Below are 18,005 nucleotides of genomic sequence, written 5' to 3'. Positions count from 1 at the left end.
CACATCAGCTCACAACTACCTGTAACTCCATCTCCAAGGGACCTGTGGCCTCTTCTGATTGCTCTCCATAGGCATACAAGCTCTGAGCACTATCTCTCTCTCTCTCTCTCTCTCTCTCTCTCTCTCTCTCTCTATGTGTGTGTGTGTGTGTGTCTCTACACACACACACATACATAAATAAAAATAAATCTTTAAAAAGGAAGTTCTTTCTTAAAAACACTCAGTGAAAGGAGAGTAGTGGAATGCTTAGCCCTGGTGAGTCACTGAGTTAAATATCCAACATCAAAATAATTTTCACTTTTATGTATAGTCATATGCATCTCTCTTAAATGCCCAATTGCTGATGCTTGCTTTTACTAGGGTATACACTGGTGTTTTGTGAAATAAAGGTTATGCCTTAAACTTCCAATTATCTCAGTTTCCCGGTCTTTCACCTGATGACAGCAAGCTATTCACATCATCTAGATGGAGGTGGAAGAAAGTAGACATTGACCTTCTAGTTCTAGATAAGAGAGATCAAAAGCCTTTCCCATAAGGAATTGGACACTATCTACTTACAGTCCAGGAAGGAAGTCATAATAAAAAAATGTGTCTGAATTTACCTCTAAATTTTTTTCTAGTTTTGTTTTCTGAGATAAGATTCTGGACTCTGTAGCCCAGGCTGTTCTTGAACTCACAGCAATCCTCCTGCCTCAGCCTCCTAAGTACTGAGATTACAGTTACTTGCCTCAAAATATTTTAACTGCACAATTCTTATAGGAAACAAATGAACTCTGAGGTTGTGTGTGTATGTGTGTGTGTGTGTGTGTGTGTGTGTGTGTGTCTCCATCTGGACCGCCGGTCCTCATCAATCCACTCTAAGCTTGCAGCTCCTACCTCTTAGGAGGAACTGAAGTAAGCTCTGGGCAAGGTGTAGTTCCACTGACAAGGTGGACTACGCAGCTGGTCTTCACGAATTCTGAGCACAATGACAATCCAAGCCGTTAATGGTGTAGAGCAGGGATTCTGTTGAGGAGGCATCCTCAAGTCAGCAAAGTCAAACTGTAAATTCTCATAATACCATTAGCACTCAGGCTTCCTTCCCTGTGGTTCCCTCTGAAATAATGGTGTAGCAGGTGTGGTGGCTAAAACTCCTGGAGCTGTTGGCAAGGCAGTGGCCCCCACAGTGGTTGGCATGTAGAGACAAGAAAGCAAGCACGCTCCGTGTAAGAATGACCTCGGTGAAGCAGTGACAACTCGTGTTGTCATATCCTGACCTGTGTCTACTACTCTGTGGAGTGAACTGGGAAGGAAGCAGAGGCACATGTGCACTGAGGAAAGGCCTAGTGCGAATGTTTTGAGTGTCGAGCATCAGGAACTGCCCTTGATTTCAAGAAACACCATTGTGACTAGACAAAATTAAAGTGACCTACAATGCCCAGTCAACCTTGAGACCTGGCAGCCTCAGAACTCTTTCACCTCCCTGCCCTTTGTTCTGAGTAAAGCTTGTCGATGTATTTCCCGGCACTGGTGAAAGGCAGGTATCCCTGAAGGGGAACAACAATTGTTCATACAGCATAGCTTGAGAAAATCTACATCATGCAGTAGAACCTCCTGTTCCCAGATGATCATCCACAATGCAATCAGCCTATGGGAATAGAGTATATGGAGTCCAAACAGCCTGATGGGCAGCCCTGTTCTGTGTGAGCTAGCACTTGCTAGGTTTTGATGAAGGATCAAAAGGAAAAATTATCTGAAGAGGTAAGACCCTTCCCTTCCCTTCCCTTCCCTTCCCTTCCCTTCCCCTTTCCTCCCTTCTCTTCCCTTCCCTTCTTCTTTTCTTATATTATATTATAATATTCCCTTCCCCTTTTTTTTCCCTCCCCTCCTCCCCTCTCCTCTCCCCTTTCTCCCCTTCCTGCCACTCCCCTTCCCAGCAGTGTGCATACGCTGTAATGTACATTTACTGAAACAGCGTGCTGCAGCCAATGGGGAGTCTGAGTATGTGTGATACCTAGCTGGCCTCTCTTAAACTAGTAGAGAGACTCACTAAGGTTGAAAACAATGTCACCTCCTCCATGTCTTAGAAGTCATTTTCATAAATGCTATTTTCATCAATATACTCTATTACCCATAGTTCAGTACATTTAATAATTCTAAATTTTCTAAGCTTTAACTTCCAATACAGTGAATATTACAGATGCAATCTTTATGACAGTTTCAATAATTTATATGAGTGGAAAAGACTCCTAGGAAGAGTGTGAGTGATTGGAGACATATGTTGCATAATGATTATTGATGCCATAATATAATTATAATGTAAATGTAAACTCTTAAAGGATATTGGGGTGGGGTTCAAATACTGGGGATTTAACCATGGCCTTCCACACCCTAGGAAGGCACTGTACCACTAAGCTAATTCAAAAGGCTACTTTGAAAGAGTTAATTCAAGCAAATCCTAAAAGATGGATAAGACTGACTCATTCCAAACAAAGGATCAGTCTGGGTAAGAATGGAGAGATAACATGTCTGGGGAATAGGTCCATGACATAGGGCTAGACCACACACAGGCAGGGGTGTCACAGAGAAACAAAGAGGGTTTGGAACCTGTTCTAGCTCGCTTTCTGTTGCTGGAATGACATGACCCAAAGCAACTTGGGGAAGTCAGTGTGTTCATGTCAGCGTAGGATCAGAGACCACCAGGAGATTGAAGCAGAAACCACGGAGGGACGCTGCTTACTGAGCTACTCCCAGGCTCACCTTCAGCTGCCTTTCTTACAGTGCTCATCACATAATCAAGAATGATACTGCCCACACTGGGCTGGGTCCTCCTACATATATTAGCAATCAGGAAAATGACCACGGGCCAATCTGATGTGGGCAATTAATCAACTGAGTTTCCTTCTTCCCAGATGTGTCAAACTGACAACCAATAGCCATCCCCCAAATGCAAATCCTCCAACCAGAGTTTGGACTGTGAAGAATATTGATGAGATGCCACTGGAGACCCATATGGGACAGGAGACTGTTAACATCAGTTCCACCACATGTAGACCCTCTAAGGATAAGACACAGAGACAAAGCCAGCAGGGGAAGTCATGATGCCAGCACTCAGATGAGCAGGTGTGGAAGCCAAGGTAGGTCTTCCAGGGGCAGAGCAGTGCTGGGTGCCCAGCGAAATCTACCAAGTGATGCCGGAAAGGGTGGCCATAAATTCTGAACAGGAGCTCTGCAACAGGAGTGGTGCCATGTAAGAAACAGAAGAGAAATCCATAAAGACTGTGGAAAACTTTAAGAACTCAGCAGTCTTACTGGTACGATGATACCGAACTAAATCCTGGAAAATTGTAGCTAGAGATGATGCTTGGACAATGGTGTTAACATGAGGAAGACAAGAAGATGGTGAGAGAAGCAAGTGCCAAGTGTGGACTGCCAAGACAGTGAGTGGCATTACGGAGGGTGGGGGTGGGGGATCAACAGGCAAAGTCAGAGCCAACAAGAGGGCAGGAGGAGGGGCAGGCACCCTAACAGCCAAGAGTGGCAGAAGAAAACATAGTCTAAATGGGGCCACTGGATCTATTAATTAGCAGCTCACAGAGTAGGCATTGTCAAGTATTCAGGGCAGAATACAGGCTGCAGAGAATCTGGGATCAAGGCCTCGTTAACATGATATGAGGGACAGACCATGTTCTACCCACAACCACATGTTAGCATGTTCCAGACAACAGATTATTTGCCCAGACAACAGATTATTTGCTTTTTAACCTAATAACTTTGAATAAATTATCTTCTGAAACTTATTCATTCTCAGAAAAATTCATTTCAGACATGGGAAACAATTGCTTTAGCATAAACAGAACTCTACACATCGTGACTTTCCTAAAACTTTTGCTTTACTTATTATTTGTTTTGTTTTGTTTTTTAATGATTTTGGTATTATCACTATTATTATTATTTATTATTATTATTATTTAGACAAGGTGTCTCTATTATATAATCCCAGCTATCCTAGAACTCACTATGTAGATGAAGCTGGCCTTGAACTTCCAGAGATCCACCTACCTCTGCCTCCTCACTGCTGAAATTACAGGCAAGCATCACCATGCCTGGCCTATTTAACATATTTGTGTGTGTGTGTGTGTGTGTGTGTGTGTGTGTGTGTGTGTGTAAGGGTATAACACCCTAAACATATGGAGGTCAGAAACCTATTCTTCCAAGCAAAATCCAAAAATCAAAAGAACTCATGTCTAGCTTTCTTTTTTTTGTTGTTGTTTTTGTTTTTGTTTTTTGAGACAGGGTTCCTCTGTGTAGCCCTGGCTGTCCTGGAACTCACTCTGTAGATCAGGCTGGCCTCGAACTCAGAAATCTACCTACCCCTGCCTCCCAAGTGCTAGGATTAAAGGCATGTGCCACTAAGCCATCTTATGGGCCCAAAACTCAGGAATATTATAAGACAAACGTAATTTGTTACTGTGCTATATACTGAAACTCAAACTATTATTTGAAAGAGGTGTTCTTACCATAGACAAGCCTACTGAAATACATTTTAGTGTATAATCAACAAATAACATTTAAGTAAAACTATCATCCAACCATCCTTTACTGGTAATGTGAAATGAGGTCCAATTTCACTTTGACACATTTAAACCAAATGTATACACAGGTAGAACTATGATTATACAAAAATGAAGTGTGAAAAGTGGACTTATTATTATAGTCCAGAAAACAATGACTTATTTTCAAAAGGATTCTTCCCCTTACAAAATAAGTCACTCCTTTTTGAAATGTATCATCTGGGGAGATGAGCTCAGGCGCCAGGTGTTTATGTGCAAGTCACAGGGTGCTCCGTGAGTCAGTTCTCTCCTTCCTTCTCACACAGGCTCCAGGGCCTGCTCTCAGGTCACCAGGCCTGCAGAGCAAGCACCTCTCCCCACTCAGCAGAACCATCTCGTCAGCCCCACAGAGCCCTGGAATAAGTGAGAGGTCCCTCAGAGTAGCAAATATTATAAATGAATTTATCATTTCATTCATACACAAGAACGATTCAAACAATTGCTTAAAGGAGATGCTTGGATTGCATGTATAAAACCAAGCCTGGAGAGAAATGGCCCCGTTGCTGGGTGCCCGGGCCTCCCTTATCTCACCATCTAGCAGTGGAGGCTGGAGCTGGGAGGCAATGGAAAAGCGAGGGAAATTCCAGATCCAGTAGGAACATGGCTATCAAAGGGGGGCCTGGGACCTGAAAGTGGGCAGCAGCCATGGGAATCATAATCACGGGCGTCGAGCACACTGACAGACACTGAGCAGTGTGTGGTCATGCTGACCATATATCCTGAAGCTGACCTCGGAGCCTCAACAGTCTTCCCTTTGGGTAAGTAATACAGCTGGTGTGTTCTTCTGCTTCAAAAGGGCACGTTGATCCATTTCAATATTCTATGCCAAGGAGATGAGAGATCTAAAGAGCAAGACCGAAGTCCATGCATCCTGGACCAGATCCAGAAGCAAGCCTTTAGCAAACAGTGGCCTGCTTTCCCAGGCTACAGCGTGCACGCCATCACTGGACAGCCTCTATTTTTAACAGCCCATTATAAAACTGCCAAATGAACAGCTCATTTCTAAGTTCCTAATCTATGTAGCCTTCCCTGCTGAAACAGAAGGAGGAGGGGAAAAGGAAAGAAGCAAGGGAGGGAGGCAGGGAGGGAGGGAGGGAGGGAGAGAGGGAGGGAGGGAGGGAGGGAGGGAGGGAGGGAGGGAGGGAGGGAGGGAGGGAGGGAGGAGGGGGAGAGGAAGGAAGGGAAGGGGAAGGGAAGGGAAGGGAAGGGAAGGGAAGGGAAGGGAAGGGAAGGGAAGGGAAGGGAAGGGAAGGGAAGGGAAGGGAAGGGAAGGGAAGGGAAGGGAAGGGAAAGGGAAAGGGAGATTAGAATGTATTACCAAATGGAATATCAAATTCTGGTTGAAATAAACATTTTCTCTCTGTTTTAAAATACTTGTGTGGTGTCTAGTCATAAGGTCAAACTCATTCACTTAACATCTCTGAATTCTTCCTCCCCAACAGAAAAATCTCTCTTAAGAGAAGATTGGCTTCCTCTATCAGCCACTTGGATAACTGGTGATGGGCTTTATGCTTTTTGCTCATCTGTTTCCTCTGTCATCTCAGTAGCCAACACAAGCCCTGGTTCTGTCTGGAGTCAGAACACCATCGTAATAGACAGCTGGACTATCTTGTTCTTCTAACCTCCAAGATCAAATATGAACAGGAAAAGCAGAGGAGCACATAGGGTCCTCACCAGCACACACATGCTCTTTGTTCCTTTGCCAAATACGAAGCCCCAAAGGACAGCAGACAGCAAACTGTGCCCACAAACCAAAACTCAAACCCTCCGTCTGATTTAATAAATAAATAAACAAACGCGAGAGAAGAAAAGTTCTTTCTGAACTCAGTCCTTAAATCGGGAAAATTCAAAGAGCTGTTTGTAAACCAATACCACCAATTCTCTCCTGGGGGATGCTAATTCAGATCAACACTATGGGTCTACAAGGCTGTTTCACTAGGAAAAGTGCCTGTGGCTTAGACTGACCATCTAAGTTTGATCCCAGGGCCCCACCTATAAGTTGTCCTCTGGTGACCACACATACATACACACACTAGAATACCTGCATACACTCCACCCACAAACAAAATAAGGACAATTTTTTTTTAATTTTTTAAAAATAAAACAGACTTTCAGAAGTTGTTACAAACACTTGCCTCTTTAAAATAATAAAATAAAATAAAACCTTTCAGATCTACAAATTACAATTGCAATATACAATTCCAAAGAGCAGTGCTAATGTAACTGATTCCAACCCTACTCATTTTGATCACACTGTCTGTAGGGAAAAGAAAAACAAATAAGCAAACAAAAACAAAACATTCTTTTTAAAACCTCAAATTATGGAATTACAGCCAGAGGTATCCTTTATTTGTATTCGTATTTGAATGTGTAATTTATATATCTATTTCTCATAGCCAGCTGTCTGATTAATTTGCTCAATACTAAGCAACATGGTTATGATGTCTAACCTTCATTAAACATGACTAAATTGGGAGTTGGAGAAATGGCTCAGTGGCTAAGAATCGTGTTGCTCTCAAAAGAACAAGGGTTCGACTCCCAGCACCCACATAGTAGCTTACAACTGTTTGGCTCCAGGGCACACAGTGAACGTGGTACACAGAAATAAATGCAGACACCCACACCCATACTCATAAAAGGAAAGGAAAGCTTTTTTTTTAATTTATAAATTCACTGATAATTACCTAGAAGACACATTTCTGAGTGTGTCTGTGAAAACATTTCCAAAAGGTTTACCAGAGGAGGGAAACCCACACTGAACAGGGCAGCAAAGGTCTCAGGCAGAATTTAAAGGAGAAACAGAAGAGGCCAGATGAGGACCAACACTCAGCCCTCTGCTTCCTGACTGTAGAAGCAATGTGACCAGCTGTCTCAGGCCCCCACCACCACATCTTCCCCACGATGGAATGTCTCCCTCAAACTGTGAGCCACTAAGGAACCCACTTAAGTTGCTTTTCTCCGGTGTTCTGTCACGGCGGCATGAGAAATACCTAACGCAGTGGCTCTTCTTTTTCTGAAGGCTGTTGAACAGAGCTTTTCTCTGTTTCAGAGGAACCCTCAAGAGAAGGAAGGAACTGGGAAATGGCCTGTTATTTAGAGGAGGTATCACCTGTATCCTAAGAGCCTTTGTACTGCCTCTGTAAGGAGGGAGAGAGACGTTCTCCAGTAGCCTCCATCCTTGCATCCAAAGTAACAAATTTTTCTAGAAATAAGATTGACTAGGGGCGACAGTGTCCTTAACGAGGGCCCTGGTTTCATCATCTCCAGGACACACAAAGATAAGACTTCCTGGTGAGGCTGGAATGCGCATCCAGAATAGAAAAAAAATCCAGGTAAAGCCAGGCACAACAGCTCCCACCTGTAATCTCCCCCACAGAGGAAGAAACTCCAGGAGCTCTGGAACAGACCACTCTACACAGGGAAACCCTGCTGCAAACAAACACGGACCAGGTAAGAAGAAATACAAGCTTCAGACTGCAAAGGATTTTGCTTGCAAATAATGTGTTGTTTAGTTATTTAAAGGTGTATTTCTTTCCTGAAACCCATTTATTCAACTAAACAGAGAATACCCAATGATGAAAATTTACCTGTAATGAAAATTATGTAACAGACATAGAAAGCCATGACATGTTAATAAAATATTTTAAAAGATGTAGATTATGTTTCTTATTAGGATAATACAGATTGATGATGATAGATTGATCGATTGATAGATAGATAGATAGTTTTGTTAAATAACTGAAAAAGCTATCTTCATTACGTCATATACAAGTAGTCCCAAGCATCTTACAGATGTATCACAATGCAACAAGCTATTTAAAGTTCGCCGAGAGAATGCTGAAAATTCCCGGGGGTTCTAATTAATCTCCTAGCTCTTCTCCATCTGCTCGCCCACAGCTGTACCCTCTGCTCTTCTGGGGAGGATGGGCCTGCAGAGAGCATCACTTAGCTCCCTAGCTGGGTTCTGCCAATGGAAATCACTGGCCAAGGCCTGAAGGCAGAAGCCAGGGCACCTCCCTTCCTCTCGCTCTGCCTCAAAGCCACAGCTCCCACTGGCCCTCCTCCACAGGGCAGCTCTCAGGCCTGGGGATCTCGGGAGAACGGCGGCCTTCTCACTGTTGCTAGCTCCTCAATGCTTAGCTACCCTTGTTTGCTCCCTGACTGCCGCAAGCACTGCTGTTATTTGCATCATGAAGGAAAATCCTCTTTCCTATTAGTACTTCTTTCGTGTTATGACTAGTAGCACTCTCTGCTCACTCAGTAGTCCACAGGAAAGAAATCTAATTAAGGTTTTTCTTTTTCCTTACAACCTATAAAGCATATTTCATTCCTATTTTTATAACAGTTTAGATGTTACATACTAATTCACTCTAAATGCAACTAAGTCATTACAATCTAATTAGTTATGAAATTTGACACCACGCTGCCCTGACTCAATATTAATGTCATAAGCTTTGAGGAAGCAAAGAAAGAAAGAAAGAAAGAAAGAAAGAAAGAAAGAAAGAAAGAAAGAAAGAAAGAAGGAAGGAAGGAAGGAAGGAAGGAAAGAAAGAAAGAAAAGAAAAGAAAAGAAAAGAAAAGAAAAGAAAAGAAAAGAAAAGAAAAGAAAAGAAAAGAAAAGAAAAGAAAAGAAAAGAAAAGAAAGATCAGTGAAAGGATTCTGGTAGGGGATATTTCACTTCCTTTTTCCCCACCTCTCCTGCATAATCCAAACCACTTGCTTTCACTGGTGAAGCCCTTCCTAAGAGCAGGAGGAAGAAAGCTTTAAGCCAGCACTTCTCAAATGTTGGTATGCCAGTAAATCAAAGGCCAGCTTATTAAAGGCTGACAATCGGGCCCTGCCCTCGCTCGCCTCCTTTGTGTTTTTACCAGCTCTCAGGGTAATTTCAAAATGAACAGGGGCCATCTTCAAGATTCTACCCAAGTCTCTAGCGCTCTCTCTCTCTCTCTCTCTCTCTCTCTCTCTCTCTCTCTCTCTCTCTCTCTCTGTTTGTTGGATGAAAGGACACACATGGCCAAAGAAAGGAGAGACAATGATTAACATGTGGACATTCTGAACCATTGTGTCTGGACTGCTGCCACCTGAAGAATCAGAAGTAAAGTCAATTAAAAAAAAAAGGGGGCAAGCAAGCACCATTGCCTCCACTTTACAATGAGAAGACTGAAACCTAAACAAATTAATCTGACACTGAGTTAACGATTAGCAAACACCAAGACCTCTTGGATGGGCCTATGGTCTCTTCCCAGTGAAGGTGACCCATAAGCACTAATGTTTAAAAGCTCTTCGGAATCGGAAGCCCCGGGGTTTTCACAGGAAGGCATAACCCTAAGGGGCAAGCAGGTATCAAGGAATGCCCTCCTATCTGCCCACCCATTCCCATCCCTCTGGCCTCTCCCCACCTTCCTCCTTCACCAAGGCTTTCCACCTTTTGCCACGCCCAGAATGGAAGTCAGTGCATTTGTACAAGCACTCTGTCCACATACTCTCTACCTACTAGACGCTAACTACTGCAAGGGATTCAACTGTCCCGATTCGAACGTCAGATGGAGCTTGAGCAAACCCCTTGCCTCTGTCTCAGTTTCCCAATATGTAAAATGAGTCACAATGCCAAGCCCCAGTGGTGACACTGTGACTAACCAACGTGCCTCAATTACTCTTGTGGCATAGTATCTAGCACACAGCAAAAGGACAATAAGCAATAGCTACAATGTAATTACACTGACTCCTCTTCCACCAACACATGGGCCCTGGGCTCTACTAATTTTCTCTGCCTTGTGTCCTGATACTGTGGTGAGTAATGAAACATCCTGGTATTTATGAGCAGCAGAGATGAAACAGTGCTATACCCTGGTAGGCTGGGCGTCTCCAGAAGGAGAATACTTTAGGGCAAATAAGTCTTTCAGTTGCCCTCAAATTACACTGCTTTGACAACTGTCTATATTTCTCAACGTCAGAGTCAGCCCTGTTGATTACATACTGGAATGAAAAGTCTATAATTAGCTTAATTCAAAACAACAATATAATGTCACTCGGCCCAAGGACTTGGCCTTACTGTAATCACTGTATCCCCAGGACCAAGAACAGTGCCTGAGCTCTAGTAAACACTCAAGAGTTTTAAGATATGTGTGTGTGTGTGTGTGTCTATGTCTGTGTCTGTATGTGTGTGTCTGTGTGTGTGTGTGTGTCTGTGTCTGTCTGTGTGTGTGTGTCTATGTCTGTATGTGTGTCTGTGTGTGTGCCATTTGTGTACAGATTCCCTGAATTTCCTAGAACTGGAACTGCAGGTCCATAAGGAGCTGCTGATCTGGGTGCTGGGAACTGAACTTAGGTCCCCTACAAATGCAGGGAGTACTCATAACTGCTGAGTCAGCTCTCCAGCCCCTCACATATTTTTTAAATGAATTAAGGCATAAGGGAACCATCATACATACACACACACACACACACACACCATTAATGTTTCCTAGCCAAAAGAGTCATAACCATTAGATAAACTCCAATAAACTAAGTAATAAATGTTAGTTTCAAAATTCTCCAGAACATTTCTCTTTATTTTTATTATAAAAACATACAATTTTTGTTTTATTACACCTGTAATCCCAGCACAAGGGACTGAGGCAAGAGAGTGGCAAGCTGAAGACCAACTTGGATACATGTCAAAATTCTGTCTAAAACAACAACAACAGAAGCAAAGTTTAATGACAATGATTTTTCAGAATTTTAAGTATTATAAAATGTAAGTTATTTGCTGGCAGACTAGTCCTAACACTAGGAGGTAGAGAAATATTGCCAGGGAGAGCCCACCACTTTGGGAATACAGAGACAACCCATCCTCAGAAATGCTTCTAAAGGACTACCTGGCCTTAAACAAGTTAGTTAACTTCCAGTAATAATGGATAAAGTTTTTTAATCTTTATTTTCACACCTGTAAAACAAGAATAAATTTGCCATGCCTGTTTTATCAAGTTGTTTTAAGGGAAAAATACACCTAAATTATTTCCCTATAAATGTTTAAGTCTGTTTGGAGATATATATATATATATATATATATATATATATATATATATATATATATGTATATATATATACATATATATATATATACACACACACACACACACACACACATATACATACATATGAAAGGAAGATATTCACTTTTGACATAAACGCCTTCAGATTTTAACCTGGGAAATGAGAGAGAGGGATAAGAAAGGATCTCACAAGGCCAAGGCGAGTCTGAGACTCAAAGGGACCTGCCTGCCTCTATCTCCTGAGTGTTGGCATTACAGACAGGTGCTACCACACCCAGCTTTATACAGTGCTGGTCAAACCCAGGACTCCATACAACCCAGGCAAGGGCTCTGCCAACTAAGCTACATTTCAAACCTCATTGGGGGTGGAGGGTATTTTTGTTTGTTTGTTTGTTTGTTTTGTTTTTGAGGTTTTAATTTGTTTTTTGTTTTTGTTTTTGTTTTTTAAAGATGGGATCTTGTCTTATTTCCCAAATTAGCTGCAATGGCCTGAGTTCAATCTTTGTGCTTCATCAGGCTCCCGTGTACTTGAACTACAAGACTATACCACTGAATCCCATGCCTCTGAACCTCAGTGTAGATTTTACATGTTCCATTTCAAACCATCTTCCTATATACCTGACAATCTCGGCTAATCCCCAGATCCAAAGAGCCCCATTATAACAAAAACTCTGCCACACCAAAGAGCTCACCTGGTAAGGGTTAATCAGCTGATTTAAAAATAAAAATGTATATTTTTATTTATTTGTATGTGTCTGTGTGAGTACATGCTAGGCATGTATGGATATCTGCAATGGTTAGAAGACACTAAATCCCCTGGAGATGAATTTGCAGGTGGTCGTAAGCCACCCAACAAGGATGCTGGTAGTGGAATTCTGGTCTTCCGGAAGAACAAGTGCCCTTAACTGATGAACCATCTCTCCAACCACTGGGTACTTTCAAACACAATAACAAGTGATGTAACACACACACACAAAAGATGCCTGTGTTTTTGCCGGGAGCTTCCCTGGTCACATTAGTCAGCATGAGTGCTCGTGTTCGCCCTGCATGAATATACACTGAAGGAATGTGCTTCGGTGTTTTGGTTTCACCAGACGCATGCCTTCTGCACAGCCAATTATCTCCTCTCTTTTTAACACCAGCGAGACTTCTAAACATGCCAGAGTTGCGCTTTGGGTTTCTGTTTTGTTTTGTTTGTTGTTGGATTCTTTGGGGTTTGTTGTTGTTGTTTGTTTTCGAGACAGGGTTTCTCTGTGTAGCCCTGGCTGTCCTGGAACTCACTCTGTAGACCAGGCTGGCCTTGAACTCAGAAACCCGCCTGCCTCTGCCTCCCGAGTGCTGGGATTAAAGGTGTGCGCCACCACCGCCCAGCTGTGCTTTGGGTTTTATTTCCTAGGCTTCAGTACTCACAAAGAAAATTTTGGTGGATTTGTGGTGATTTCTCAAAATTTTATGTTATTGCTTACTAATATTTATGCTTTAAGGTCATCAGCCCACTAAAAAAAAACTAACAAATAAAAGCATATTACTGTAAACACAAAAAATCTCGGTACTTCTAAACATTACCTAAAGCCTCAAAAAACAGAACTTTTAAGTCATTTAACTAGGATCAGTTGTCAATTATCTGTACTCTCACCTCTTCCCGAAAGAAAAAACAAAGCATGTTACAGTCAAATGCTAATGATTCATATTTAAGTCATTGGATGGTTTTTTATTCACTTACATTAGAATATGAATAGCCTTGGATACAAACTCTTAGCAGTTCCAATAAGAAAAATCCCTATCCAGGTGGGCCCTGCTCAGCCTTCCCTGTGTTTTTCTACACATCTATCCAAAAGGGCTCTGCCATTTCATTCCATTAGGTGAATTACAGCTCAGGGATACTCATGAAGCTTGAGTTTATACACACACACACACACACACACACACACACACACACATATATATATATATATATACAGAGAGAGAGAGAGAGAGAGAGCACTAGAGAGGAGAGAGCTAGAGAGATAGCTCACAGGTTAAGAGCACTTGTTCTTCTAGAAGACCCAAGTTTGGTTCCCAGCACCCAAGTCAAGCAGCTCACAACCAACCATAGCTCAAGATAAATGGGGTGTGGTACCCTTTTCTGGCCTCTTCAGGCATTCATATTTATGTGCACACATGCATATGTGCACACACACACACACAAGTAAATAATTAATAAAGTAAATTTTCTTTGAGAAGCCATGAACCATTTTGATTAAAACACACTGTATAAGCTGGGTGTGGTAGTATATGCCTTTAATTCCAGCACTCAAGAGACAGAAGTAAATGTAACCCTGTGGGTTAGAGGACAGCCAGGTTGTGAGTTCTGGACCAGTCAGGGTTGCACTACATAGTGAGACCCTATCCCAAAAAAGCAGGGAGGGGGGGGGGTAGCAAGATGGCTCAGCAGATTGAAAACAAAACAAAAAATCACTTGCCAGGCCAACAGGATGACCTGAGTTTGGCAAAAATTGACTCCACAAAACTGTCCTCTGACTTTCACAGATATGCCATGTGTGGTCACACACAAGTTATATACACACAATAAACAAACAAACAAACAAACTGTCCTAGGCTAAAGATATAGTTCCCCTGATGAACTGCCTACCTAGCACAGAACCAGGTTTCATTCCCTGTACTGCATACGCAAGGGCAGAGCTGCAAGCTCTGGCACTCAAGAGGTAGAGGTAGGCGGATGTCTTAATCTTTTTTTTTTTTTTTTTTTTCGAGACAGGGTTTCTCTGTATAGCCCTGGAACTCACTCTGTAGACCAGGCTGACCTCGAACTCAGAAATCAGCCTGCCTCTGCCTCCCAAGGGCTGGGATTAAAGGCGTGCGCCACCACCACTATTTTTTATTTCTTAAAGCACAACTATTTGTTCATAGCTATATGCCAAGGCCTATGTGGGGTAGTCAGAGGACAAATTCACAGAAGTTGTTTCCTTGAGACCCAGGTATCCAACTAAGGTCATCAGGGTTCCAGACAAGTGTTTTTACCTGCTAAGCATCTCCCAGGCCTAGATATCTTAATCTTGAAGCATGTTTCCCTCCTAAGGTTAAAGCTAATTGAATAACATTTAAAAGACAGCTACTGTATTAAAGAGCAACAATCTAGCTCATTTGAAGGACAAAAACCAAAGTTCCATCCTGACCAGAAACATCATATACTGCTCAGCTACAATGAAATCAATCCAGGATTAGATTGCAGTGTTAATTCCTATAAACCCATCAAAATGAAAAGCACATAATACTTAATACATGCTGGAACCACTCCAGACGTGATGCCAAAGCATTGGGTCACTGCTCAAGGCCTTGAGAAAGAAGACAGAATTCTCAGTTCGTTCTAGACTCCATGCATGGCCTATCACAGTTTACCTAGGGTACCGACTCCTAATCTCCAGATCAGGCCTACAAAGGGCTCTCAATAGTTCACCAAGTAAACCGAAATCAAGACAACTTCTGGGCAAAGGAGGAGAGAGGCTTTGTTGTCAGAGACTTCCATGTGTACTCAGAGTCTGGACTTTGCCCCTCCAAAGCTACAAGCAAGTATTCATTCTCTGAGCCTCTGTTTTCTCCTCTATAAAAGGAAAGGCTGTCAACCTGGAATATTATTTTGTAAATCAAACCTTTAGGGGTTTTTTTTGTGTGTCACATCACTACTAAATCGCCAGCTCATAAACTGTTAACAAAGTATCTCTTTCTGGGAATCACCATTATACTGTGTGAGATTTATTCAAATTGCAATGTGTTTTTCAAATTGCAATGTTTAAATAAGATGTTCTAATATAATATATATAATAATATAAATGAAACTCCAGTACCCAGGGCCTCACACACACACACACACACACACACACACACACACACACACACGCGCGCGCACACACACACACAAGGCAAGGTCTTTACCCACTGAGTTACACTCCCAATCCTGTACCCTAAGTGGAGTTTTGAATACCAAGAGAAAGTTAAAAACTAGAGAATGGTTTTTTATGTGGAGTTCTTATGGATTTATTCAGACCTTGCATGGTGGAAATCTTTAAAACCATCTAAAGGCCTTTCAAAACCCAGATACAGTCCAGTTGTCTAAACAATAAGTGATCCACCACAGACGCCAGGCAAAGTCACAACAGGATGAGCGAGGAGCCTTCGGCTTCTCTCCGATTTCCTGGCCACTGTTATTTTAAAATTTGATCGTGTAAACAAGGGAAAATCCCTTTCGGACAAGTCCCATGGACTATAATTTGCATCTTTGTTTTTAATATGTTGTAGCTTCTATGAAAAATCATAGTTGTTCACTTTTTCTTGCTCATGTGTCTAGGTACTAAAGACCATATGTAAAATCTATACTCCACGGCTTTTTAACTGTATAATCGCAATACTCTTTTCTTAAGGGTTGTATTCTGTCCCTGCCTTTTACAAGTAACTTTTGAAAACAAATACAAAACTTGAAAGGAAGAGGGAAAAAAATGGGTAACAGATCACACACACGAAATAAAAACACTACAGGCCGACGAGCATCAGACTAAAATGACTTCTATTTATCACTGTGCCTGTTTACTCCTGTGCAACTGCAAACACAGAAAATGGGCAGACATTTAAAAGTCAATGAGCTGTTCTGAAGAACTACATTGTTTCTGGGCTTCCTCTGTCCCCCTTGTAGCATTTGTGGCCATTTCTAAAATTAATGCTAGAGAGCACTAAGGTAATTTTTTTTTCACTAAACATTTCCCAGTTGGAAAACCACAAGCCAAGATGTCTTGAAGTCGAGTTAATTTGTACAGAAATGCTGCTGTTCCGCAGCCAACCTTTGGACCATGACCACCACCAAGCTCAAGACTCAGATTTTATGGTGTTACAGCCGAGCCTCAAAGGCTGTTAAAAGTCTCAAGCTGACTAACTATATTCGAAAATCCTGCAACTGTAACACGAGAGCAAACTAAAGTTTTATTCAACACATATGAAATCGGAGCAGCGTTTGTGTAGCGCTCCAGCAGTATCTCCACATTGGGATTTAAACAGCTCTGCCCTACATACTTTATGCCGGATAAAATGTATCTTTGTGTAAAAGTTCCTGACATAGATTATCTAAGAATGGCCTTATCAAATTATTTCCTATTTTAAAATACAATCCACAGCTAGCACGTTTTAATTAGTTTAAGACGATTTGGAATTAAATAACAAAGTTATTTTCAGCAACACATCCGTAAAACTCACACTCAAAATACTAGAACGCTTAGGAACTAAAATTCCAGCTTTATAGTATGCTACCATGGTCTTCTTCGACACAGCTAAATTATTAATGGTATCAATTGATCTTTACTCTGACAACAAACTAGACTGTGTAGCTTTTTCACTGTGTTTCGAAAGGAGAAAATAAAACTATCTTGCAGTGTCGGGTGGGACTCGTCAGGTGACAGGAGCCCCGCTGGCCCGGGAAGGGGAAGCCAGAGCTCCAGTCCGCGCCGGGCAGAGCAGAGGCCAAGGCGGTGAGGACAGGCAGGCGGGCAGGCGCCCACACTCACCCGGCGAGGCAGGTGCGCGAGGGGTCGCGGCCGTGGAGAGGCTGCCGGGCTGCGGGCGCGAAGGGCAAGCGCGACACCGCGGCCGAGAGCGAGCACCGGAGACGACAGCACGACGGCGGCCGGGATACGCTTCCTGCTGGGACAGATCCCGGATCGGTCTCCACCCGCCGGCCAGAGAGCCCTGCAGAGTGCCCAGCCTGCGCACGTCACTGCTACGGAGCGCCCAAGGGGGCGGGAGGCGGGGCCGGAGGCGGGATTTTGTGGGACCGGGGCGGGGCGGCTAAAGAAAGGGCGGGTCTTCATTGGCCAGTGGGCGGGAACAGCCTAAGGGGCGGGGTCTTGGGGCAGAAGGGCTGAGAGGGGCGGGGTCCTAGGCAGCAGGACAGGGAGGACTCGCAAAGCGTAGGGTCTTGGGAATGAAGGAGCAGAGGGACGTGGCCTCAAGTCAAGGAACGCCGGGGCGGCTGTGAAGGGGAGGCCTCAAGAGCTAGGGTTGAGAGGGGCGGGACCTCATGAGGCGCCGGGGAAGGGGGTGGTTGAAGGAGTGCTGGGTAGGGGCGTGGCCTAATGGCGTGGGGCAAGAGAAGGGCGGGGCCTCAGGTTCCGACCGCATCCCTGCATCCCTGCAAGCCAAGGGCTGCAGGTAGCCCCTCATGACATTCCCTACCTCGCAGTGGTAGTTGTTTCCACTGCCACAGCGAGGGACCACAGCAAAGAGTCAGTTGAAGAAAAGTTGAGAGTGGGACAGGCGAATTGCGGAGGAACTCGCTTGTGGGGATTAAGGGTGGCACCGCAGCCCATCTAGGCTCGTGCTCCTCACCTGCCTGCG

General features: G+C 43.3%; 1 protein-coding gene across 12 annotated transcripts in view; it reads right to left on the bottom strand.

Moving 5' to 3' along the window:
* The window catches only part of Myo6 (myosin VI), a 146,754-nt gene extending 129,324 nt beyond the window's left edge, over positions 1-17,430 (bottom strand). For 5 of the 12 annotated variants that reach the window (XM_011242668.3, XM_017313191.1, XM_006510836.2 and 2 more), the window contains exon 1: positions 17,177-17,427. The gene's annotated coding sequence lies outside the window, so the exon portion shown is untranslated. Of the gene's footprint in view, positions 1-17,176 lie in introns of all 12 variants that reach the window. The other 7 variants (XM_011242667.1, XM_011242669.1, XM_006510835.3 and 4 more) reach the window with 3 other exon arrangements.
* Positions 17,431-18,005: the final 575 nt, after the last annotated feature.

This window comes from Mus musculus, chromosome 9, assembly GCF_000001635.26.
Source record: "Mus musculus strain C57BL/6J chromosome 9, GRCm38.p6 C57BL/6J".
Classification (NCBI taxonomy): Eukaryota; Metazoa; Chordata; class Mammalia; order Rodentia; family Muridae; genus Mus; species Mus musculus.
This window is presented reverse-complemented; position numbering and strand designations above follow the sequence as displayed.